The sequence below is a fragment of the Pinus tabuliformis genome, chromosome J (genome assembly GCF_031772625.1).
Source record: "Pinus tabuliformis cultivar Carrire ecotype Pingquan chromosome J, CPIR1, whole genome shotgun sequence".
In the NCBI taxonomy this organism is placed as follows: domain Eukaryota; kingdom Viridiplantae; phylum Streptophyta; class Pinopsida; order Pinales; family Pinaceae; genus Pinus; species Pinus tabuliformis.
The window spans coordinates 906,870,332-906,897,353 of NC_142295.1; positions in this window are offsets into that span (position 1 = coordinate 906,870,332).

Consider the following 27,022-nt stretch of genomic DNA (forward strand, 5'->3'; position numbering starts at 1 on the left):
CCTAAAGGATTCCAAAGTTTCCTTCCATACTACTAAAGCATGTGGAGACTTCTTTTCAGGTTTCCTCAACCATTCATCCATGGGGGTCGGATCTATATATTTCCTTTTGATGACTGTCGTCCACAGATTGTCCATTGATATAAGTCTCCACCCCATTTTTGCTGCTAGTGAAGATGCAAACGTTGGTAGGTGTTTAATGCGCCATCCACCCCATTCCTTTGGTCTAGCTACTTTTCCCCAGGCCACCAATGGCAGCACTGAATCCTCCTTTTTTGCAGCCACATGAACCTACTACATTTTTTCCTTATTCTTGAGAGTATTCCTTTTGAGATCCATGTCAATGCAGTCTAGTACACAGGGATGGCCACAAGAACCGATTTATTCAAAACCAACCTCCCCGCTCTTGACAACCATTTATAACTCCAGTGTTTAATCTAGTTTTCAATTTTAGCCACAAGCTAGTACCAATCTTGTTTCGTGTAAGAGTCTAGTTTTAGATGAAATCCAAGGTACTTAAAGCTTTCCTTCATCGACTTAGCCTCAAAAGGGAGGGTCGATGCAATCCTCATGATTTTAGTGCCTTAGAAACCTTCAAGAATCAAAGATGATTTTTGACATTGATACACATACCTATAACTACTAAGAACAGATCAATGTTATAATCATCCATGTCATTGTTTCAAAATATTGGAAAAATAATATATTTGAATAACTGTAAAAAGTATACTTCCTAATTTTTTTCAATATTAAATTTTAAATGACGAAATTTTTGAATTAAACTCGAATTCTAATTTGGTAACTATGCATTAACCGCCCTTTATATCCAGTGGTCTTTCCATGTTTATTTTTTAAAATTAGAAACAAACCCTAATCCTAAATGTTTTCATTGTGATATTTAATTTAATAAATTCAATTTTAATATCGTTCTTTCCTCCTCACAAACTGTCCCCTTCAATCATTCTACCTCCTCCCTTTTAATCGTTCTCCCTCAGCTTCTTTAATTGTTTCAATTACTTTGGCTTGCAGGATCTTACAACCCCACTTCTTTGCCTCCCAAATACGGGGTGTACTTATGGCGTGTACATATAAAGAGGAGATGCTAAGAACTCTTACACAGTTAGAACCATGGTATCGGAATAGTGTATATAATAAATTAAATCTTATCTAACAATTCTTTGTGATTTCAGCTTTAGGTTTCGATGTAAACTATGGCTTTTAAATTAAGCAACTAGATGCTCGCTGAAAATGTTGTCAATGATTGGCATGGATTGACAACATTGTGATTGTGATGGATTGATCCTTTCTTTAGCCACCATATACGTTCTGATCGAAATGCTCATGTGTTTCAAATTGAAACTCCATGGAGCAATGTAACTACATCCATGTAAGAGTGTGCAATCCTATTGGGAAAGAAATTTATCTTTTGAGAGAGTATGTTTTTTTTTTTAATTACAGTGGAATCGGCAACAGGGGCAGCCTCGCGACTCGCGTTACATGGGGTTGATTCTGACTGCTACCTCTATAACCACTGGGAGCTGCGCCCACCCCTCTATACAGCTCTAGGGTAAGTCCAGAGGATTTGAACTCGTGGCCTTCAGTACATAGCCCACCTTTCTAACTAACTTCACTGCATTGTGATTACCAACTCGCCTACTCCCGTGGGGCTTTTGAGAGAGTATGTTTAACATATATTCTTTTCAGTAATTGCATCTAAACATGGTTTTCTTGTGTTGGTATTATGTGAGAAGACACTTACCTAATGTTAAATATGTATGCAGCCTATGAAATATTTAATTAACACAATTTGAATGTGCAGCGAGATGAAAATGTCGCAAAGTAAATAATAAAGGATTATATCAATCAGAAATGACCATGAGAGCTTGGAGATTAGAAGGTAAACATTAGGTCCCTATAATACTAGTGATTAGCCCATTACTATTGTAGTTATATCCCTTATTAATATTGTTGTGCCCTTATTGCCCCATATTGTTATTATTGTGCCCCATAGAATCCCTCTATTGTTATTTTTGTGCCTTTATATTATTATTGTTAGGTTGGCTGGGTTATATTGTGACTCCTTAGACTCCTATATATAGAAAGGAGGTTTTGTCATTTGAGTCATCAAAGAATCATTCATTTGTGTAATGTAAAGTAGGTTTCCCCCTCGAAGAGGCTGAATTCTAAGGCGTTGATCTATCTTTTCTATCTTTTTGTGAGCTGGTTTCATAACATTTGGTATTAGAGCTTTGGATTCTAGGGTTTCACTGCTCCAAATAGGTCATCGTGGCATTTTCGCTATAAAAAATTTTCTGCGACATTTCAGAAGCGAGAAAAAAAACCCATTTGAGACGAAATCACACTAAACTTTGGATCTAAATTTCAGAGATTTTCGTGCTATATTTGCGGAGATATGATCTGAGGAAGTTGGTATTTTTGCAGACTCCTGAATTACATTCCAAACAAGTGACCTAGGGAAAAACGTCATAACTTTCTCTCTGAGCATCAGACTAAAGTTATGTAAGAAGGTACAGAAAGAGGACGGACTGCAGTTTCTTATATATATTTTTTAGAGCCAAAGGTCGAAACATGGACACGTGGCATGTCATACAAGTTCGCTCTACTGAACTAGTCTATAATCAGGTCACTGTGGGAGATTTGGCATAACTCGACACAGAGGGCTACTCCAAGTCGCAATTTCAGAACTGGTTGATCTGAAATTATAGAGATACATCAAAGGCAATATCGAGCTCCTAAAAAGTGAAAAAAGGTGTGTAGATTTTTTTTATATTTTTGCTTAAGCTTGGTTTGAAAAATTATTTTGAAGGAATTCAAAGGGCATAGTAGAGCATTATGATCAGTAACTGATGCCTGGAGGAAAGAAAATTCAAACACCTAGTAAGCAACCTGAAAGCTCTATCATGACTCATGAAGAAGAGGAAGAAATGCTACATGATATATCAAAATTACAAGACCAAGTGCAACAAATGTCACTCTCACAAAAGCTAACAGAAGCTAAGATAAATGGCGTGGAATCTAAGATAAAGGGTGTGGAAGCTAAGATGGACGATTTGAAGATAGATTTGAAGACAAATTTGAAGAGAGACATGGCATATTTGAAGACAGACATGGCAGATTTGAAGACAGATTTGACAAATTTTCTACAAGGAATACTTACAAATGGTGAAAGGGTAGTAAAGGAAACTCATGATGCGAACAAAAGAAATGTTAATAATGATTTTATAGACTCTAATGTTGGATCAAAGACCCACCATATTCCAAAAATCGATATGAGAAAGTTTGATGGCAAGGATCCCGCAACATGGATATTACAGATGGAGCAATTTTTCGATCTCAATAATGTGCAAAACACACAAAAGGTACGTATTGCAACTTTATATTTGGAACCAAATCAGTTTGTATGGTATCAATGGCTTTGCTCTCGTAACCAAATTATCATTTGGGTAATTTTTACGGAAGAATTGACAGCACATTATGAGGATACAAAAAGCAACACCTTTTTTAGCCAATTGATAAGTCTCAAACAAAAGGGTTCAATAATGGAGCACATTGAGGAGTTCCAAAAATTGAACATAAGGGTAAAAAATATTCCAGAGGAGCATAGGATTGATGTGTTCATAGGGACTTTAAAGGATAATATCCAACATGATGTTTGCCTTTGGGAACCTGATTCATTAGAGAAGGCATTCAGGTTAGCAAGAAAAATGGAAAGAAAAATTATGGCAACCAGGAAGCATACCACTCACAACTATAAAGATGGAATTGTTGTTACCCCTAGTCTTCCACAACCTATAAGGTTGACACCACAACAATTGGAAGAAAAAAGAGCAAAAGGGCTTTGTTACAGTTGTGATAGCAAATACACTAAAGGTCATAAGTGTGCTGAGAAGAAATTATTCTACATAGATTGTAAAGATGAAGAAGAAAAGGAGCAAGAAAGGTCAAAAGAAGAGGATATACTCCAGGAACAAAGCCTAGATAAAGAAGAAATGAATCCGACCATATCTTGTAATGCATTGGCGGGAATTACCACTCCTCAAACCATCAAGATAGAAGGACAAATCAAGAAGAAAAAGGTAATAGTGTTGATTGATTCAGGAAGTACCCACAATTTTATTCATTGTAAGGTAGCAAAAGAATTGAATTGCTTCCTATATCCAGCACCAGAGTGTCAAGTGATGGTTGCAAATGGAGGAACAATAAATTGCTCTGGAAAGTGCCATAATATCAAGCTATCCATGGGAGAATATGTATTGACTAGCCCAATGCTTTCCATTCCAATGGGAGGTGCTGATGTTGTACTAGGAGTCCAATGGCTACAATCCTTGGGTACAATAGCTTTTAATTTTCAAGAACTTTTCATGAAATTTTCTGTGGAAGGAAAGGAAGTTGAATTAAGGGGTATTGCAGGGAAACTGGGAAAGATAATCAGCTCTAACGGTATGACAAAGCTTCTAAAAAAGGAACAAAGAGGTGTAATTGCACAATTATGTTCGCTAGATGTTTCCACATCGAAATCATCTATTTCTCCAGATCTCCAAAAAGTCTTGGACAATCATTCCAAGGTATTTGAGACTTCCAAAGGTCTCCCACCTATTCGTGATCATGATCATGCTATTCATCTGATTCCAGGAAGTGTTCCTCCAAACATCAGGCCGTACAGATATCCCTATGCCCAAAAGAGTGAAATTGAATGTATGGTTGCAGAAATGCTAGAGGCTGGTATAATTCAACCTAGTCAAAGTTCTTTCTCTGCTCCAGTAGTATTGGTGCACAAGAAGGATGGATCATGGCGCATGTGTCCGGATTATAGGGAGCTCAACAAGCTCACTATTAAAGATAAGTTTCCCATTCCTGTCATTGATGAATTACTGGATGAATTGCATGGATCAATTTACTTCACCAAGTTGGATCTTCGTTCAGGATATCATCAAATCAGAATGAAGACTGAAGACATTCCAAAAACAGCATTTAGAACTCATGAGGGTCATTATGAATTTTTGGTCATGCCTTTTGGCCTTACCAATGCACCTTCTACATTTCAAGGTTTGATGAATTCCATTTTCAAACCCTTCCTTAGAAAATTTGTGTTAGTATTTTTTGATGATATACTAATCTACAGCAAGTCTTGGAAGGATCATGTTGAACATGTTGACAGGGTGCTACAACTATTGGAGGAGAAACAATTATATGCAAAAAGATCCAAATGTTTCTTTGGAGTACAAGAGGTGGAATATCTGGGTCATATTGTATCTCATGAAGGAGTTAAGGTAGACCCTAGCAAAATTAAAGCCATTAAGGAATGGAAAATCCCCACATCCATAAAGCATCTGCGAGGATTTCTCAGGTTGACAGGGTATTATCGCAAGTTTGTTAAGAATTATGGGAGAATAGCAGCACCTCTAACAACATTATTGAAGAAAGATGCATTTTCATGGACTCCAGAAGCAACAAAGGCCTTCGAACATCTTAAAGAGGCAATGTGCCAAGCACCGGTCTTAGCTACACCAGACTTCACAAAAACCTTTATTGTGGAATGTGATGCTTCAGGAAATGGAATTGGTGTTGTTTTAATGCAAGATGAAAGACCCATTGCTTTTGAAAGTCGTCCAATCAAGGGAAAGTTTTTACGCAAAGCTATTTATGAGAAGGAAATGTTGGCAATACTACATGCACTTAAGAAATGGTGACCCTACCTAATGGGAAGACACTTCAAGGTAAAAACGGATCATGATAGCCTTAAATACTTTTTAGAACAAAGATTATCCTCTGAAGAGCAACAAAAGTGGGTCACAAAGATGTTGGGTTATGACTTTGAAATCATCTACAAAAAAAGGAAGCAAAATGTGGTGGCAGATGCACTCTCAAGAAAGGATGAGGATGTGGAAGCATTGTTGTGTGCCATTTCTATTATCCAACCAGATTGGATAAACGAAGCAAGGGAGGAATGGAAGAATGATGAAGAAGTGTGGGCACTTATTCAAAAGTTACAACAAGATTCCAGTACATCTTATACATTTAGCTGGCAAAATGATTCATTATGGTACAAAGATCGCTTATACCTCTGTAAGAATTCGCAACTCAAACAAAAGATTCTTATGGAATTGTGCACTTCTCCCTTAGGAGGGCACTCAGGATTTTTAAAAATTTACCACAGGGTTAAGAAGGAAATTTTTTGGGATGGCCTTAAATCAGATATTCAAAAGTTTGTGGCAGAATGTTTGGTTTTCCAACAAAATAAAGTTGAAACAATTAAGACCCCGGGTCTATTACAACCTTTATCCATTCCAAGCCAACGTTGGGAGGAGGTTTCAATGGATTTTATCACAGGTTTACCCAAGTCTGAGGGAAAGAGTGTCATCATGGTGGTAGTTGACAAACTTACCAAGTATGCACACTTTTGTGCATTATCACATCCATTTAAAGGCAGCACAATTTCTACTGCATTTATGGAAATAATTCAAAAGCTACATGGAAACCCAAAGATTATTGTAAGTGACAGAGATCCCATTTTCACTGGAAATTTTTGGACAGAATTATTTTCTTGTCTCGGTACTCAGTTAGCTCATAGCTCATCTTATCATCCTCAATCTGATGGGCAAACTGAGATAGTAAACAAATGTTTGGAAGGATATCTTCATTGCTTTGTATCTGATAAACAGACACAATGGGTCAAATGGTTGCCTCTGGCTGAATGGTGGTATAACACTTCCTTCCATATAGCAACAAAAATGACCCCATTTATGGCACTTTATGGATATCAGCCACCATCCATCACATCATATTTAAGAGAAAATTCTAAGGTTCAAGCAGTGGAACATCACATCGAGCATCAACAACAAGTCCTCCAACTCTTAAAGGATAACCTCGTGTTGGCGTAGAATAGAATGAAACAACAGGCAGATCAACATCGCAGCGAAAGAAGTTTTGATGTAGGTGATTGGGTATTCCTATGGCTACAACCATATAAACAAATGTCCCTCAAGCAAGCTAAGAAGGATAATAAATTATCACCAAAGTATTATGGTCTATACAAGGTGTTGCAAAAGATTGGTACTATGGCATACAAATTGGAGCTTCCTGCAGCTTCTCGAGTGCACCCAGTTTTCCATGTTTCATGTTTAAAGAAGGCTATAGGCAATAAGCTCCCAATTCAAACAATATTGCCAGAACTTGACGAGGAAGGAAAAATTATATTGGAACCAGAAGCAACCACAGAAACAGGAACTCGACAGCTATGAAATCGATCAATTTCGGAGTATCTCATCAAGTGGAAGAACTTATCTGCTGAAGATTCCACCCGGGAGGATGAGAATTTTATACAGAAGCATCCAGAACTACTCAAGCATTGAGGACAACACCTTTTTGAAGGAGAGGGGCATGTTAGGTCCCTATAATACTAGTGATTACCCCATTACTATTGTAGTTATATCCCTTATTAATATTGTTGTGCCCCTATCGTCCCCATATTGTTATTATTGTGCCCCATAGAATCCCTCTATTTTTATTTTTTTGCCTTTATATTATTATTGTTAGGTCGGCTGGGTTATATTGTGACTCCTTTAACTCCTATATATAGAAAGGAGGTTTTGTCATTTGAATCATCAAAGAATCATTCATTTGTGTAACGTAAAGGAGGTTTCCCCCTCGAAGAGGCTGAATTCTAAGGTGTTGATTTATCTTTTCTATCTTTTTGTGAGCTGGTTTCATAATAGTAAATGTTTATCTGAGAAAGCTTAATCCACTCATGGGAAGAGCAAGATGGGATCAGTTGGATCAATAACCACAACCATTTGCACGCCCAAATTTGATAGAAGACGCAAACTACTGTCTACCCTGGTATTCCCCACGATTGGATAAGCAATGACACTGAGAAGTTTATGCCCTTATGGCACAAGGGCATTAACAAGGTTTAAGATGAAGATTTTAGCAATAATATTTTAATAAAGTTTTATAATAGTAAGATATTTATAATTTAATGTTTAATAAGATTTGATGCATAATTATGTATTTTTATAAAGTTTAATATGTTTTAATGTTAATATTTAAACAATAAAAGTTTAATTATTTTTAGTAATAAAAAATTATTTTAATAATAAAAAATTATTAATAAAATTTATTAATAGTCTAAATCTCTATATGATGAATCACGCTAGATGGTTTGAAATGCATTGTCAACAAATTTCTCATTTGATTTTCGCCAAAAGATAGCTTGACAATTATAATATGGATCACAAAAACTTAAATTCAGAAATAATAATATTATTAATAGTTAACTATATTAGCAATTGGGCTTAAGGAAATTTAATTTTTTAAATTATCAATAGCCAGGATCTGATAATATTTGAATATTTTTCGCTAATACATGATCCAATAGATAGTATACATGATTATGAACCCAAGGGAATAATATTAAACCCAAGGGACTAATATTGTTATCCCAAGATATATAAATCCTAAGATAAATATTATAAACATTAAAATAAATATGCTTCACCATGGTTGATTTTCATATTGAGACAATCCTTGTCACAATGTGACATTGGACCATGGTTGACCATGATTACCATGGTTGATTTTCATATCAACACAATCCTTGTGACAATGCGATGTTCGACCATGGTTGACCATGGATGAGCATGTTTGATTTTATAAAACATGGTTAACCATGGCTGACCAAGGTTGACCATGATTGACCATGGTTTAGCATGGTTGACGGTGATTATCATATTGAAACAATCTTTGTCATAATAGACGTTGGACCATGGTTGAGACAATGATTGAATTTATAAAACATGGTTGACCATGTTTGACCATGATTGATATTACAAACCCAAGGGAAAATAAACCCTATGGATTAATGCTAAAAACCCAAGGGACTATAAATCTAAGTGAATAATATTAAACCCTAGGAATATGAACCCTTAGATTAATAAACCCAAGTAATTGATATTATAAACCTAAGGGAATAATAAACCCAAGGGATAAAAATTATAAACCCAATTTATATAAACCTTAAAATAAATATTTCAAACCCTAAAATAAATATTTCAAACCCTAAAATAAATATTGTTGACCATGGTTGATTTCCATATTGAGACAATCCTTGTCAAAATGCAATGTTGGACCATGGTTGGCCATGATTGATTTTCATATTGAGACAATATTTGTCACAATGCAATGTTGGACCATGGTTGATCATCGTTAACCATGATTGATCATGGTTGATTTTCGTATCGAGACAATCTTTGTCACAATGCGACATTCGACCATGGTTGATTATGGTTGACTATGCTTGATTTTATAAAACATGGTTCACCATGGTTCACCATGGTCAAGACCATCATAGTTGATCATGATGAAAGAGATTTTAATCAAGGTTGATCATGGTTGATGAAATTCAACCATGGTTAATCATCGTTGACCATCGTTGACAATTGTTGACTATGGTTGACTATAAAGACATTGACCATAGTCGACCATATTCAAGCATGATTAACCATCGTTGATCATGGTTCACTGCAGAGACATTGATTAACCACTATGACCATGGTTGATGATGGTGGAGCATGCTTGATTGTAGAAGATCATCGTTGAACACATTGATCATGATAAACGACGGTTGACATTGATTGACCATGGTTGAACATGGTTGAGCATATTTGACCAGATTCAACTACAGTTAACCATATTCAATTTTATTCATAAATTAATAAATTTTATTAATTGTATATTTATTTAGAGTCATTTATTTATAATAATTAATATTAATACTAATAGAAATGTATATATATATAATTATATATAATGAATTATTTTAATTACACATTTATATAATTTATATTTTATGTGTTTATATTTATATTAAAAAAATAGTAAATTAAATAAAATTTTCATTTTCATTTTTAAAATAAACCTCAATAGATTTATTAAAAATATTTAACTCTTTAAACATATATTTCATATTAACAAATTTATTAAAAAAAATAAATTAAATTTAGACTACCAAATTTACAAATTAATTTTAACTAAATTAATACTAAACCAGTGTTTACAAATAAGGATGGTTATACAATTCAATTTAAGAACCTTAAAACTTTTTATTGCAGTAAAATTATACAATTTTTATAAACATTAATAATTATAATTACAATAAATAAAATTTAAAATTTTCCAAGTATCTATTTCATTGGAAAAAATTATTCAAATTATTAAATTCATAATTTAACCTTTTATATTTTTTTACAATTAAACTAAGTTTCAACAAATTCAAAATTCTTACCCTGCCTTACCCTCCCATATATATCTCTAATGGAAATGTATATTTACCGAATTTCCAGCGTTTTATTTGTCATTATGTTACTCGACAAAAGAGGCATTGAAATTTTATGGAGTTGTCTTTAGTGCGACTTTTTGGACTTTCTGGTGCTGGAATCCGACGGAAAAATTTGAGGTTAAATCTTGATTTGTGTTATTTAAACTGGTTTTTTAATTGCATATTTGGATTCAACACCGTGAAAAACCCCTAGGACGCTTTGATTGTGCAGGGATTACCCATCAAGATTGTGATTTCAATAAATTGCTATTGGATTTTAGAGAAATTTGACCGGAAAAACCCACCAGAAAAGCTTCCAAAAAATCCCATTAAAGACAACTCCAAATTTTATTCGCCGAAAACTCACCACTGGGGATGTATGCACGTGGTTCTGAAAACCCACTGCACGTGGTTCTGAAAACCCACGACCGACAATCGGGTCACATTTACTTGAAAATAGCATTGTGTCATATCTCTTGAACAAAAGAAATTACCTCGATAAAAAAAATTACACATGCAGTTTTAAATCATGGATACGAATTATTTATTACTTATTTGTGTGTTGATACACTTGTCGCACCTATATGGAGGACCATACATCGAATCTTATATTAACATACGAAATTTTGGTTAGCACATTAATATATGTCATTAAGGTACAAAGCATAATGAGATCCTAATTAATGGTCCTGGCTACCCGTGAGTTGGTGGGAGCAGGGCTCTGGATCCTTCACTGTGCCTTCCAGCTGTTAGCTCTACCTCGAACGCAACACCCCCTCATCGACTGTATACTACTACGAAGCCCTATCCAAAGGTGACGAGGGTTTCTTTACGCTTTTGGTTTGCTCGAGAGTTGTTTTTCCATCATTTGTTATATCTCTAGTATCGTTCCCTAGCTCCAAACTTCAACTCTTGTGCACAGGTAACTTCGCTCCTCAGCTTCTCGTTTCATTGCACCGTTACTCAGGTTTCTCTGTCATGTTTATGCTTTCATTCGCCTTACCTGCCAGACTTGCAAGGAGGGTTTTCAAGTTCTGTTTCCAAAGGCACCGCTTCATGGTTTCAACCCCCAGTCCATGTATAGGGTTTTTTTTGTAACTTAAATCTTGCATCCATTTCTATAATTTGTACTCGTAATTATATTAAAGAGTTTGTGGGTTTTGCCAGGTTCCGCGAAAGGCTTCAACCCGCATGCAAATGGGTGTTCGAGGGTGAGGCTCCCTTCCGGAAACCGACTCCAAGGTTGCACACCAAACCTTCTTCTGGCCTTCGGGTAATGTGGATACTGTGTTCGAAATTACTTCTGGTACCTGGGTCTATGACATCTAGTTGTATTGAGCTATGAGAGTTAAGGAATTTCTATCGAAATTCGTTACCCATGTTGAATAGAATTTTTGGATCGAATTTCTTTGGTCATAGGCCTTCCTTGCCAGTTCTTTCAATTTTTGGATGTATAATTGTTAAACTGGATTTTTGTACAATGTTATACATAGATTATTATCCTTGTTGAGTTTATGAACTGTTATGAGGGTTTTTACCTCGGATTTGAAGTACTTGACTGTACGAACATTTTTCTTATTTCTAAATATTAGAAACTTTGTCTTAATGTTCTTTGTCGAAAATGGTCGATGCCTTTCTGGGTTTTTCCCTGAGAACGATGGTATTATGCTCAGTACAGTTTGATGACTATTATGCATGTTTATTCATGAAGTATAAGTAGTTTCCTCCCTGACATTTTCGTTTGAAATTCGAGTTTCAACTCCTCCTTGCTCAGTTGGTCTATAGTGTGCCAAATCCTCTTTGGTTTACTGGTCACAAGGATGAAATTCGACCTTTACCCCGCAAGCTCGAAATGTTTCTTTACAACGACGATTTGCGTGCAGGGTTTAGGAATTCTGGTTTGATTTCTTCCCAAATTTGGTTGTCACTTGTTTTAATTTGAGACTGATACATATTCATCGTATTCTTTAAATTCCTTTCTGGTTTATTTAGTTTAGCGGACGAGGTCGGCCTCCGAGTCCTGTATGTTTCCAAGGCTTGTTTATCTAACAGCAAGGGTCCAGCATGGAGTACCCTAATTAGTTCATTCATCAATGAATGTTAATAATTTGCATTGAGTAGTAATTTTCTTTGAGCCGAGGAGTCCTTCGACCGTTGGCGAAATAATTCCTATAGTTATTTGTTTTCCTTGTTTCTTGAGGGTTTACTCACAGCAACCCTAGTGGAAGAATTCCTCTCGAGAAACTTTGTTTCCTCTATTGAGAAGAATGTATAAATTAACTTCCAGGTTATAAAATTCTTGGGTGAGATTTTGGATTCTAATTTACTGGTTTATTTAATTCTTTCTTTCAGCATGCCATTTCAGGTTCAGTTTACACTTGTTCTATAGTTAAATACTTATGTTTCAAGCATACACTTAGACTTGTCTCCTTCTAAAGTTCAACTAATTAATAGCATGATTACTTCTCTTTCATTTATATTTGTTTACCAGCATACATATTCTATTCCTATATACCTTCAATCATTAACTTAAACATTTTTGTTTCAAGCATGCAATCATTCGTAAACATGCATATTCTATTCAAAAATACCTTTAATCAATAGCATAAATATTTTTGTTTTTTCAAGGATGCATTTAACCTTCGGGAAGAGATATATACTCATCTGACTTTGGAAGTTAATCACTGTCGACTTATTTGGACTAGAACAATGATATGTTACCAAATTTTCCTCCCAACCTTGAGACTTGCTTCCAAGCCTGAGTCTCCCCGAATTGTTGCTCTCATGCAGTAGGACTAGCAGTCCTTATCACAACTATGTGGTCTTAACCAGACATAGCTTATCAATTCTGTCTGACATCTCAGCACATAAATCTTTTTCCTCTTTCTTTATCTCTCTTTCTTCTCTTTTCTTATCTCAGGTACCTCCACCCTCTTGATCTTTTTGAAAATAAATTGCCTAGGGGGTAGTTAGGGATAGGTAACTGCCTACCCTAACTACCTAGCATGTGAGAGTTTCATGTTTGTCATAAAAACATGTTTTTACTTCATGTTAATAAAATAGGACCATTTTCTTTAATCTAAAAACCTACCTAACTATTTTTATCCTCTACCTTCCTCTATATTTCATATTAATAGATATCTTCTATTATGACTTTTAATTTCAACCAAAATGTCTAGAGCACATCCCCTGGGACATCAAATTCCAGGCGAAGCCGAAAACATCTAAACAGAGTTATTTGTTTTTAATGGTGTATGAAATTTAGAGAGTTTTATTTTCTAAATTATATCAAATTTGCTTTTATATAATAATAAAGCTGAACTATTTCAGCAACTGTGGTGTTCAGAATACATGATGTAATATAATATAAGTAAGGCTCACTTGTCCAGGGACTTCGATTATATTCATTGCGCAAATTCTGCATTGAAGCGATTGCCACCTCGTTGCTTGTTCTATCCCACACGATACACAATCTGAAAACAAGTTGGTAGTTGATGCAAACATTTAAAAAAGTAGAGGTGGAGATTGTGATGGCGGAAGCAGTTGTGTTTCATAGTGAGTGGGTTGTTCAGATTAAAGCGATGCTCCATGACGATGATGATGAGAATTGTGAAGCAAATGGTATGGGATTGGCCGACCAAATATCCAATCCAATCCTCCACCTTCCGCTCCTGCTTAGTACATCACTCATTTCAGACTTTAAATCGACCACTCTATTTGTTGTGCTAGATTGGCCACTTTGTGTATCTTTTCTATTATCCACCATATATATTTCATGTATGTTTTGTCAAGGTTGAGCATCACTTTTTCTTTCACCTTTGTTGTAACACTGGTATTAGTGATTGTGTCCATGTACAATTCAGTCTCCATCAAAGTGATTTCAGAGGTAATTGTGATTGTGATGGATTGATCCTTTCTTTAGCCACCATAGTACACAATAGTTATGATTGAAGTGCTCATGTGCTTCACATCGAAACTCCGTGGAGAAATGTAACTGCATCCATGTCTCAATGTGCAATCCTATCGGGAAAGACATTTAATTACAGATTCGTTGTTGACAGAATATGTTTAACATATATTATTTTGAATAATTGCATGTGAACACAGTCATTTTGTGTTAGGATTCTGTGAGAAGACACTGAGCTAATGTTAATTATGTATGCAACCTAGGACATATTTTATTAACACAATCCGCATGTGTAGCGAGAAGGAAAGGTGGCAGAGTAAATAACAAAGGATTATATCAATCGGAAATGACCATGAGAGCCTAGAGATTAGAAGGAGGTAAATGTTTATCTGATAAAACTTAATCCACTCTTAGGGGGAGATCATTCTGATCACCAGCCACAGCCATCTCCATGCCCAAATTTGACAAAAGACACGAGCCACTATCTACCCGATGGGATAAAATGACGCCCACAACTTATGTCCTAACTAGGTTTAAGTTTCATATGAAGATTTAAACAATAATAGTTTAATAAATTTTATTTCTAATAGTAAGACTTGATAATAATAACAATATTATTATTATAATATATTAATATAGTTTAATAATAATAAATTTTAATTAATATTATTATTATAATATATTAATAAAATTTAGTAATAGTTAAATATATTGATATAATCATGTAAATGTGGTTGATATATGTGGATAGGGGGTTTGATATATATAGATGCTATTAAAATTATTTTCATAACCCAATTAGAATATAAAAGAAGTGAAAATAGTGTATATTAAGATCACATTTACTCATATAATTCATATAATTTTACTAATTTCATTATAACAAAAACCATAAATAAAATTTAGTTTTATTATCCAATTCGGAGCAAGTAGATTCCATGGCTTCAAATTATGGAAGCCTTTTGTAAATAAGATTTGTATAAAAATGTATTGTTGTATCATAATTTGAATCTCCTCAATTATGGGATCATTGCCTTGAAACTATATTTTTTTTCACACCATCAAATTATTATGGGAGGCTTTGTGTGACGACGCCACGCTAGTGGTGATTATAATCCACTCATGAGCATGGTGCGGCACCGCCTAACTTTTTCGTTTCACCACTAATCAAGTTTTCGAACTGCGCCTACCTTCAACACTTAGATAAATTTTGTTAAGTGTTTACTTCTTATTTACAATGCACCAGAATTAACTTTCAATTATCTTCAATGTGCAACAGAAATAACATGTACAAAACAACAATGTACAATAATCATAAAGGGAGGGGCAACTCCCAACAGTTCACCCACAATACTTATGATAAGTTTTTGCAAGTATTTTACAAGTTACAATATGTTACAACAAAATACAACACTATGCACTTTATCTGAACAATTGTTGCCTATCGTGCAGCTCGTGCCTGCCTTCCTCTTGCAAAGGCAGCCCAACTCTGTTCATCCCGTGCCCACATCACTCGTGTAACAATGACCCAATGCTCGTTCAGCCCACACCCACCTCACTCATGCAACAACGACCCGATGCTCATTCAGCCCGCGCCCACCTCACTAGTGCAACAATGACCCAATGCTCGTTCAGCCCTTGCCCACTTCTATTTGGGTGGCAATGACACACACGTCGTGTAGCCGATACTCCTGTGCACTTTTCCACACTATAACACTCGTGTAGCATTGACCTACCTGTGTGTTGCATGCAGCAGCAACCCACCTATGCCCAGCCCAAGTCCTGCATTCAACTTGTGCCAACTGCACCCAACCTGCAACCCACATGTATAATGACTTTCTCACCGTTCGACCTGCCTGCACTACATCTTGTAAGGAACCCCAAATATCAGCCAACAAAATTTTTACAGCCCTACGGCTCACTTGAACAAGCCCCACTCTACCTGTGGTTCACCTGCGCCCTTGTTGCAGTTCCTTCTTGCTCATCCTTTGCTTGGTTAGCTCTAAACTTGCTCGCGTTGGATGGTTGAATGAATTACCATCTTCGTTTTATTTATACGGCCTCCTGCCCATTGAATATCCAAGGGTCGTGTCTCTTCATGTGGGCCGACCCATGAGCCAACCTACCCACTTCCTGCACACCCAGTCAGCGTGTAGACACCCCTTTGTCCACACACTCCTTGGTCGCTCGCCCACGTCGCACGCCTCGTTTGCATGCTCGTCTGCATGACCCATCACACTCTTGGTTGAACCCATTTGGGCACCCCACCATAGTGCGAGCGCACACCCTCTGACTCACCCTCCACTTGTGCATTTGGTTAAACGTGCCCAACATCTAACTCGCCCGTTGGTCCAAATTTCAGTTTTTTGACTCTCCCAACCATGTGGCCAGTCCCGAGCACTTGTTGGCCGCAATGCCAAGTCGAGGCCCTAAGACTTTGCCTTCAAATTATTATGGAAGTCTTCGTGAATAAGATTTGTATAGAAATGTATTGTTGTCTTATAATTTGAACCTCTTGAATTATGGAATCGTGGCTTCAAGTTTGTATAGAAATATATGGTTATTCATAATTTAATTTTTTTTTTTATATATAAATTATATATGGTTGGTAAATATTAATTGACATCAATCCATGTTGTTAAAAATTAAAATATATATATATATATGAAATTATAATTTTTTTTAAAATATGGTTTATTACAATAACATGGGCCAAAATCATGATTTATCAATACTATCTCGCCAAAAAACTATAATATAATCATTTCATATGACACTTGTTCATATGACATCAATCAATTTAATTATGTTTGTGTCTAATATTAAGAATATTCTGTGACGATTAAATTCCAACCATCTACCTAAGTAGCTCAACCCTACAAATTAAATGGCTTGTAAATTTGACATTAGAATACTTACGTAGATATACATCTCACATTATAGAGATTTTAAAAAAATCAAAAAAATAATATATATATATATATATATATATATATATATATATATGGAGATTTACCTTCATTTCTTCATGGAAATCTTTAATCTATAAATAGGCTTTGTTACAATACCATGACCTACTAATACCACGTGCCCAAAAAACCACATATAAAATATATTTGTATGACATTTTTTTTAATTCAATTAAAAAAAAAAAAAAAAAAACATAACGACTTCAAAATAAACACACTTATCTAAATAATAATTTGATAATTAAAAATTATAATTCAAAGTAAAATAATATAAATTAAAAAATTAAAAATCAATATTTTTTTATCTCTTATTAATGAAATTTAACACATTTTTTTCTTTCTTCTTACCAAAACTTTATATTTCCTATTTAATAATATTTACATATTTTTAAATCATTAAAAATTAAACAAGTTGGTAGATTATAACATTGAACCATTATATTTTTTATCTAAAACTGAATTAGATAAATTTGTGTTATCTAAGACACATCCAACACTTTTAAATTGTTCTAAAGTTCATATAAAAAAACGAAACTTTATAATAGTCTTAAATGTTAATATGAAATATGAAGCAAGTGAAATAGAGATCAAGAAACTCATGAGGGGGTAAATTATTAAATTATATGATTCTCCTATGTTATATCTAGTGTCCAAGTGGCCCTTTATATAGAAATAGGTAACCATGATCACTTATTTAGTTTAATGAAGTCCATAACTATCCCCAGCAATATCTCCTACATATTTCATGAATTTCATAACCAAATGTTTATCCCTAACTTCCCTCATTTTTTATACTTCTATAACAAGTATACAACATTAACACATTACAAATTCATCATAGTTTATTGAACATCTCAAATAGGAGTTATTCCTTCATATTCTCCTTTAATGAGCACTTGTGATCTCAATATGCATTCTTTATCTCTCTTTGCAACCATCCCTTTTCATCTTCATGCTATATGCTCTTTTTCTTCACTATTCTTTGTATTCATATTAAGTGTTATGAAATATTTGGTCATTTTCCATTCTTCATCCATGATCATATTCATATTTTATCTTGTCCCTTCAAAAACATAAACAATTTCACTACCCCTACATCATGACCAACCATCACACCTCAATTGGATTATGCATATAACAAATAATACATCACATTAAGGTATTTCTATTTACCGCAAACATTAGTGGTTTCAAATGATTATGAACTATGAATATGGCTCTAAACTTCTATGTTCTTTGGTACTCTTTGTACAACTAGAACTTTGTTTTAAGAAGGTGACAACATGATCTCAGGATCTTTATCTTTCTTTCTATAAGATTTTCTAGCTCTTTCTTAAATTCTTGAAATTTTGTGAAAACTTCATCCTTTGTCTTAAGTAGATAAACCCAAGTTTTTCTTGAATGATCATCGATGAATGTAACATAGTATAGATGACCTCCAAGAGATTTGGACATAGGTCCACATACATCAGAGTGAATGAGATCCAGAATCTCTTAGGCTCTAGATGTGCTGTTAGCAAATGGTTTCTTTGTACTCTTTCCCAGGGCATAGCCTTTGCAGACTCCTTCATGTTCTTCTTTCATATTTGGAATTCCATTTACAATGGAATTTAGGTTTGTAGAATTTTGTAATAAATATGGCCCAATTTTCTATGCCATAATTCACATGGGCTTATCTCAATGTGGACAAGTGATTGATTTTGAGGAGATGAGAGTTTGCATAGTCTGCCTTCTCTAACTCCACTGACTCTAGCTTTTTCAATGCTTAAATATTTGGCCCAAACTACTAATTTACCATCAATAAAAGAAACTCTATCCCCCTTTTCTTCTAGAGATGAAACTGAATTTAGATTTTTGTACAAACCTGGAACATATAATATGTTGTTGAGATGAATTTTACCTCCACCTTCCAACGCAATTGATTTTACCTCCACCTTCCAATGCAATTGATGTTGATCCAATTCCTTTGACGGGATAGCTTTTGTTGTCAGCTAGCTCCACTGAGTATGAAGATTTTCCTTTAGACAAGGTCTTGATTTTCTTGTGATATCCGGTCATATGTCTTGAAGCTCCATTGTCTATTACCCATATGTTTTCATCTTGGAATGTTCCGGATAGAGCTGAAAACAATCCTTCATTTCTTGAATCTTTTGGATCTTGGGAAGAGAATAATTTACTTCATATTGTTTTGAAGTATTGCTTGATTAGTCTAGCTAAAGATGAGCACTTCTTTACTAGATTTTCCATTATATAGTTGATCTCCTTCCTACCCTCTTTGATCTCCTTCCTACTTTCTTTTCATTAGACGATTATAGATGTTATCAACATCTTTCATGCATAAAAATAAATCCACATCTCGAGTTGTGGCATCCATGTCAACATATTTTTTAACATGCATTTTACAAATCGAGTCAATTAGCACTTCCAAGAAGAAACAACTCTCTACATAGGAAACCATGCCCCTTGATAACTTTGGTTGATGTAGGACCTAACATCACCCAAAGTGTCATGCTAACCGTGACAAGGCCATCCTTAGCTATATTCATGTTCATACATGTTACATGTTATTATTGTTATGTCGGGGATTTCACTACAACAAAACCAGCTATTAGCGTCCCTTTTTACTTCTTTTTTTGCATCTAGAGCCCATTTTTGGTGCTATTTGCATCCATTTATCAAATATGGTGCAAAACTTGACACAAAATTTGCATCAAGTTTTGCACCAAATCTTACACCAAGTTTAGCACCAGGTATTGCAATAGGTTTTGCACCACGTTTTGCACCAAATTTTATGCCAAGTTTTGTGTCATCCTTTGCACCAGGTTTTGCATCAATTTTGGCATCTATTTTTGTTTGACATACTTTTGCATCCTCATTTGCATCCACTTTTTGCACCTACACTTGCATCAACTTTTGCATCGACTTTTGCATCCTTTTTTGCATCATTTTTTAAATCATTTTTTGCATCCATTTTTTCATACATTTGTGCATCACTTTTGCGCCACGTTTTACATCGAGTTTTGTGTCTAGTTTTGCATATAATTTTGCATCTACTTTTGTTGCATCCACTTTTCCATCTTGTTTGGCATCCATATTTACATCCTCTTTTGCATCTATTATTGTACCCACTATTGCATCTAATATTTTGGTGCCACAATTGGCGCCTAGTTTGGCATCTCCTTTTGCACCCACTTTTGATTATAATTTTGCATCCACGTTTGCATCCTCATTTGCATCTAGGTTTTCGTCAACTACTACATCTATTTTTGCATCCCTTTTTGTATCCAATTTTGGACCAGGATTTGCATTGGGTTTTGTGTCTCGTTTTGCATCTACTTTTGCATCGACTTCTATTGCATCCACTTTTGCATAAAATTTTGCATCCACTATTACACCCATTTTAAATTTCACTTTTGGCATCCCTTTTTACATCTTCATTTGCATCATACTTTGATTCTTTTTTTTCATCTATCATTACATCCACTTTTGTTATGCCATAATTTGCACCATGTTTTGCACTCACTATTGTATCCACGTTTGCTTCCAATTTTGCATCCATGTTCACATCCTCTTTTGCATCAAATATTGCATCTATTTTTGCATCCACTTTTGTGTCAGGTTTATGCATTGGGTTTTGCATCTCGTTTTGTATCTACTTTTGCATCTACTTCCATTGTATCCATTTTTTTCATCCAATTTTGTTTTGCCTGTTGCATCAATGTTTGCTTCCACTTTTACATCCATTTTTGCATCTTATTTTGCATATTTTTTGTCTATTGTTACATCCACTTTTGTTGCACCATATCTTGCGCCTACCATTGCAACCACATTTGCTTCCACGTTTGCATCCACATTTGCATCCTCTTTTGTGTTCAAGTTTGCATCAGATATTGTGTATGTTTTTGCATCCCCTATTGTATCCACTTTTGTTTCATCCATTTTTACATCTACTTTTGTGTCCGTTGTTGCATCCACATTTGTTTCACCACAGTTTGTGCCAAGTTTTACACCTACCATTGGACCCATGTTTGCTTCCACTTTTGCCTTCATGTTTGCATCCAAGTTTGCATTGACAACTGCATCTACTTTTGCATCCACTTTTGTGTTAGGTTTTTCATGTTGTTGTGCATCTACTTATGTTGTATCCACTTTTCATCCAATTTTACTTCTATTGTTGCCCCCATTTCTATGTTCGCTTTTGCATCCCTTTTCCAACACTCATCATATTTTCTGCATTGATGATATTTCTTATGGCATTGACAATTATGAACAATTGATGACAATGTCAATAATATTGACAATGATGAAAATGAAGATGATGGCGATGACATGAATTGTGATTATGATGATAAAGACGATAGTGGTTACAATGACATTAATGATGATGATGGCAATGATTATGATGATGACGACGCTAATGACCTTGGCGAATCTTCCCAATTTTAGATGTTGTCATTGTCATAATCATAAGCATTATCTTTGGTGTCATCATCATCATTTTCATCTAGGTCATCATCAAAAACAATAATGGCATGAATGATGATGATGATTACAACAATGTTGATAGAAATTACATTAATGATGATGATGGGGATGATAAAAATGACAATGACGATGATAATGGTGGTGATGATGATGATCATCGATCATCTCTCAAAAATAGAGTTGTTATTTCTCTTACGTATATCAATGTGTCCTAAACAACCCTTTTCTAGCACTGATCACATTTTTTGGGTTGATGATATTTCTTACAACGTCTATAATTATAAACAATTGCAAACAATGTCCATAATGATGATGATGATGGAGCTGATGATGATGGCATGAATGGTGATTATGATGATAATGTAATGATGGCAATAACGATGACAAGGATGATGGTGATGATGATGACAATGATTATGATAATGAGAATGAACAATTACTAGTTTCACTACCATCTTCTGGATACATATTACTATCATACTTTTTAAATTTTTTGTCTCTCTTGAGGTATCTTACTATAATGGTGTTGTCAACACTACAAAGATATCTTGTTGTAATGGTGGTTCTAATGTTAGCACTAGCAAAGTTTTTGTTAAATTTTGGTTAAAAAAAATCGATTTATGCAATTATTTTGACAATCTATGTAAAAAAGTAAATAACATCCAATTATTTTGACTGTAGTCCCATTGATTATCATGAATTCACCAGTCTGAAGACCATCTTCTACATACATATTATTATTAAACTTTTTGCATTATATCCCTCTTATATCTTGTTGTAATGGCAGTATTAGCACTAAAAAAATATCTTGTTGTAATGGTGATGTTAGTATTAGCACTAAAAAAATCACTAAATTTTGGTAAAAAAAAAGTTTATCATTTATTTATTTTTAATTTGGGAAATTTTTGTTTTTATTTTTTTGTTTTTAATTCTATTTTTATGCAGTAATATTTTTTTTGGTTGAATTTTGGTAGTAACTAGTTTTTGGTCGAATCATATGTATTAACCATGTTCTTTATGCTACAAGTCTAATTGTTGGGACAAAATTGCTCTTTCAAATAAGTTGCAAAAGCTATTTGACATCCATTTTTGCACCCATGTTTACACCCACTTTTACATCCTTTTTTGCATCCTATTTTTCATCTTCATTTGCTTCTTTTTTTGCATCTATCATTACATCTACTTTTGTTGTGACAAAATTTGTTCCATGTTTTGCACATACTGTTGTACCCACGTTTTCTTCCAATTTTGCATCCATCTTCACATCCTCTTTTGCATAAAATATTTCATCTATTTTTGCATCCACTTTTGTGTTGGGTTTTGCATCTCATTTTGTATCTTCTTTTGCATGTACTTCCATTTCATCCATATTTTGCATCCAATTTTGTTTCTCATGTTGCACCCGTGTTTGCATCCACTTTTACATCCCTTATAGCATCTTGTTTTGCATCTAAGTTTGCATATTTTTTTGTGTCTATTATTACATCCACCTTTTTTGTGCTATTATTTGTGCCATATCTTATGCCTATCATTGCAACCCACATTTTCTTCCACTATTGCATCCATATTTGCATCCTCTTTTGTGTCCAAGTTTGCATCAAATATTGTTTATGTTTTTTGCATCCCATTTCGAATTTACTTTTACATCCAATTTTGATTTATCTAGTTTTGCAACTAATTTTGTGTTCACTATTGCACCCATGTTTGGCCCATGTTTACATCCCTTTTTTCATCCAAGTTTTCCTCCTTTTTGCATTCAAGTTTGTGTCCCTTTTTTTTTACATTCATTGGAGTATCCACATTTGTTTCACCACAATTCATGCTAAGTTTTATGCCTACTATTGTGCCCATGTTTTCTTCCACTTTTTCATCCATGTTTGAGTCCTATTTTGTGTTCAAGTTTGTATGAACTATTGCATCTACTTTTTCATCCACTTTTGTTCAATTTTTCTGTCTTGTTCTGCATCTACTTATGTTGTGTCCACTCTTCATCCAAATTTACGTCTATTTTTACCCCCATTTTTTTGTTTACTTTTGCATCCATTTTCCAACACACATCATATCTTTTGCATTGATTATATTTCTTATGACATTGAAAATTATGAACAATTGATGACAATGTCAATAATTATAACGATGATGATAATGAAGATGATGACGATGACATGAATTGCGATTGTTATGATAATGACAATGATGATAAAGACGATGGGAGTTACAATGACAATGATGATGATGCTAATGACCTTGGCCATTCCTCCCAATTTTTAAATGTTATCATGGTAAAAATCATAATAATTATCTTTGGCGTCATCTTCCAAGTCATCATCATCTGATCATCATTATCATTATTTTCATCTTGGTCATAATCAAGAACAATAATGGCATGAATGATGATTATGATGTTCATGATGAAGATGACAAAAATTATGATAAAACTTATATTAGTTATGATGATGGGGATGATGACAATTATAATGACGATGAGAATGGTAGTGATGTTGATGATCATCAATCATTTCTAAAAAATAAAGTGGTTATTTTTCTTTCATATATCATGTGTCCTAAGGTTGGTGATATTTCTTATGATACCTATAATTATGAACAATTGACGACAATATACAAAATCATGATGATGATCATCATCATGAAGAAGACATGAATGGTGATTATGATGATAATGAAATGATGACAATAATGATCACATTGATGGTGGTGATGATGGCAATAATGAAGATGATGACCCTCCCTCTAAACTAGCGAGGTACTCATAATGAGACAAAAAGTACTCTCAAGTTGAAATATTCATATAAGAAGGGATCTAGATTGATAAGCATCAATGATGATTTACATAATCATAGCCAAAATTTTCAAAATTTTAAGGCCTTGACTAACAAGTTTATCTCTCCATTAGATCAGAGCACAATGTTGGGAGGCATAAATTTGGACACCACTGCCTTTCAAGGCACTTACCCCACCAAGATGTTTACCAGGTATGTCCTCACATGATCATTTCCTAATCCACTATCATAATATTTGACACCAGAAAATGTCAATCCTCATGACTATTCTTATCTTGGATTAATGTACTTGACTTATGGCGATTAGTCCTAGTCAATGTCCAAATTCTCAAAGAATATTGGTCCCAGATGTTTATCCAATCCACCATTATCCCTACTAGTGCCTTTACTAGGCTTACGATTGTTAATCCTAGCCATAGTACATGACACATGGATAACATGGTGTCTACCCTCACTCCCTCTCAACCAGGGAGGAAACATCCACAAGCATAAGATTTTCTCAAGAATACCCATCATTTTCGTAGAGAATAACATCATTAATTTGTTTTCATCACATGACGACTTTATGATTAAGCATTCATAGATTTGTGGCAAAATATTTCCCCTTTTGTATTTGTGATGAAATACAATAAAAAAGTGAAAGCCAAAATCATTAAACATACACTATATTGATTTATCTAAGTCTAAACTCTAAGGTTGAAGTGAAAATTCATGTAAATCTTATATCTATGAGTTGTGCCAAACTTATGAAAACCTTATTCCCTAAGTCCTATGTATAAGAAAATGAAAAAGAAAGAAAAATAAGGGCCAATAAATGGTAACTCATGTATTCACTCCCTCTTTGGAAAATATATGAATATATACACTCCTAGTCACACTTGATCACATGTATGTGATGGTTAAATCATGAATTCTTCTTTTCTCCTTGCATTTTCACTTCATCATTTAAGCACCTAATTGAGGATCTAAGGAATGTTTGTTTCCTAAGGCTTTCATGTCTACTCTTGGTTTACTTATGTCACACTATTGTCAATTTATGTGACAGAGTGAAATACATAAGTTTGTGGAGTTATTATAGAGGTGTATTGAGTTCGTAACCACACACACATGTATTACATCTCATTGATCCACATGTGTGGGTTGGAGACTCATTTCTTGAAAACTTTAATGGAGACTACTTTGTGGCTTTAATGGTATAGCTTACAAAATATCTTGTTAAACATTTCGATTCATTCTTTCTTTTCCTCGAGACACTTATAATATTGAAGTCACTCCCAACAATCCATGGAGATGGGGAGTATAAATTACTTGTGCTAGAAATATAATTGAGAAATAGAGGTTTTCCATTTGCGATATTGGAGTCATAGACATTGGATACATGGTAGTAGTCCTCAATGTCAATTAACTAAAATTGTATTGTCATAATGCTAAAAGAGGTAAACATATTGGTAACCTTGATGTCTTAATCATTTCAAATAATAACCATTCCACCCAAGTATCTCTAAGCATCAATCACTACTACTTGGAAATTCCTCCCCCATTTTCTAATTATATGAGGTTGAACCTCACTTAATATTTTTGCTTCTTATATCAACATTATTTATGGGTGCTTTGCATACCATTTTTCTTTTAGGAGTTTGTTTTCGCTTACTATTGACGCCCCTCATGTTCCAAGACTATTTTCATCAAAAATTTACATAGAAAGAAAGTATAAAGTGACTAAAAAGAAACATGTCTCAAGATTTAAGTGCTTGGACAATTCCACTTCATGACTCCTATATTTCCTTAACCTGGGACCAAATGGTGAACTTGATGGTCTTAAGGGAAATTGATCAATGAAAATCTAAAAAAGAGGTGATTTTTGACTTTATCACATACAATTTAATATACTAAAAAAAATATCCATAACAATTTCATCAATCAATGAATCATTAAAAAAAATATCCAAAACAATTTCATCAAGCAAAGAATCATTGCATTATAAAATACAATCTATAAACATTTTGGGAAAGTTTTGCTAAAACATGCTTAAAAATCAGCATATTTAATATTAATATTTAACAATAATATGGACAATAACACATTTTGATAAATTAAATAACATATTATCAAGCCTAAAAAATGTCACTAACTGAAAACTACAAAGCATGCAACTAATGGAAGTGACCACTCAAGGCCACCACAAGACAATTAATCTATTAAGACCAAGATTAATGGGGACAAAGATCTATAAAGGACAAAGGAAAACCTATTTTAACTTTATTGTTTTATTAGCCTGGTTCAAGATGAACATTTCAAGATATCATGAAGAACATAATTAGTTTTATTGCATTAAGAAAACCCAAGCACATTCTATAACTTAGCAAGAAAGAGATGTATAACACCCATCTCAGCAACACGACACATGACATTAAGTTACTTTACTATATATAATTTAAACTCCTATCATAAAATCACAAATTTAGCATGAATGGAATGTTTAAAATCCATTTTTATAAAAACAAAATATAATTTTTCTTATAGAAAA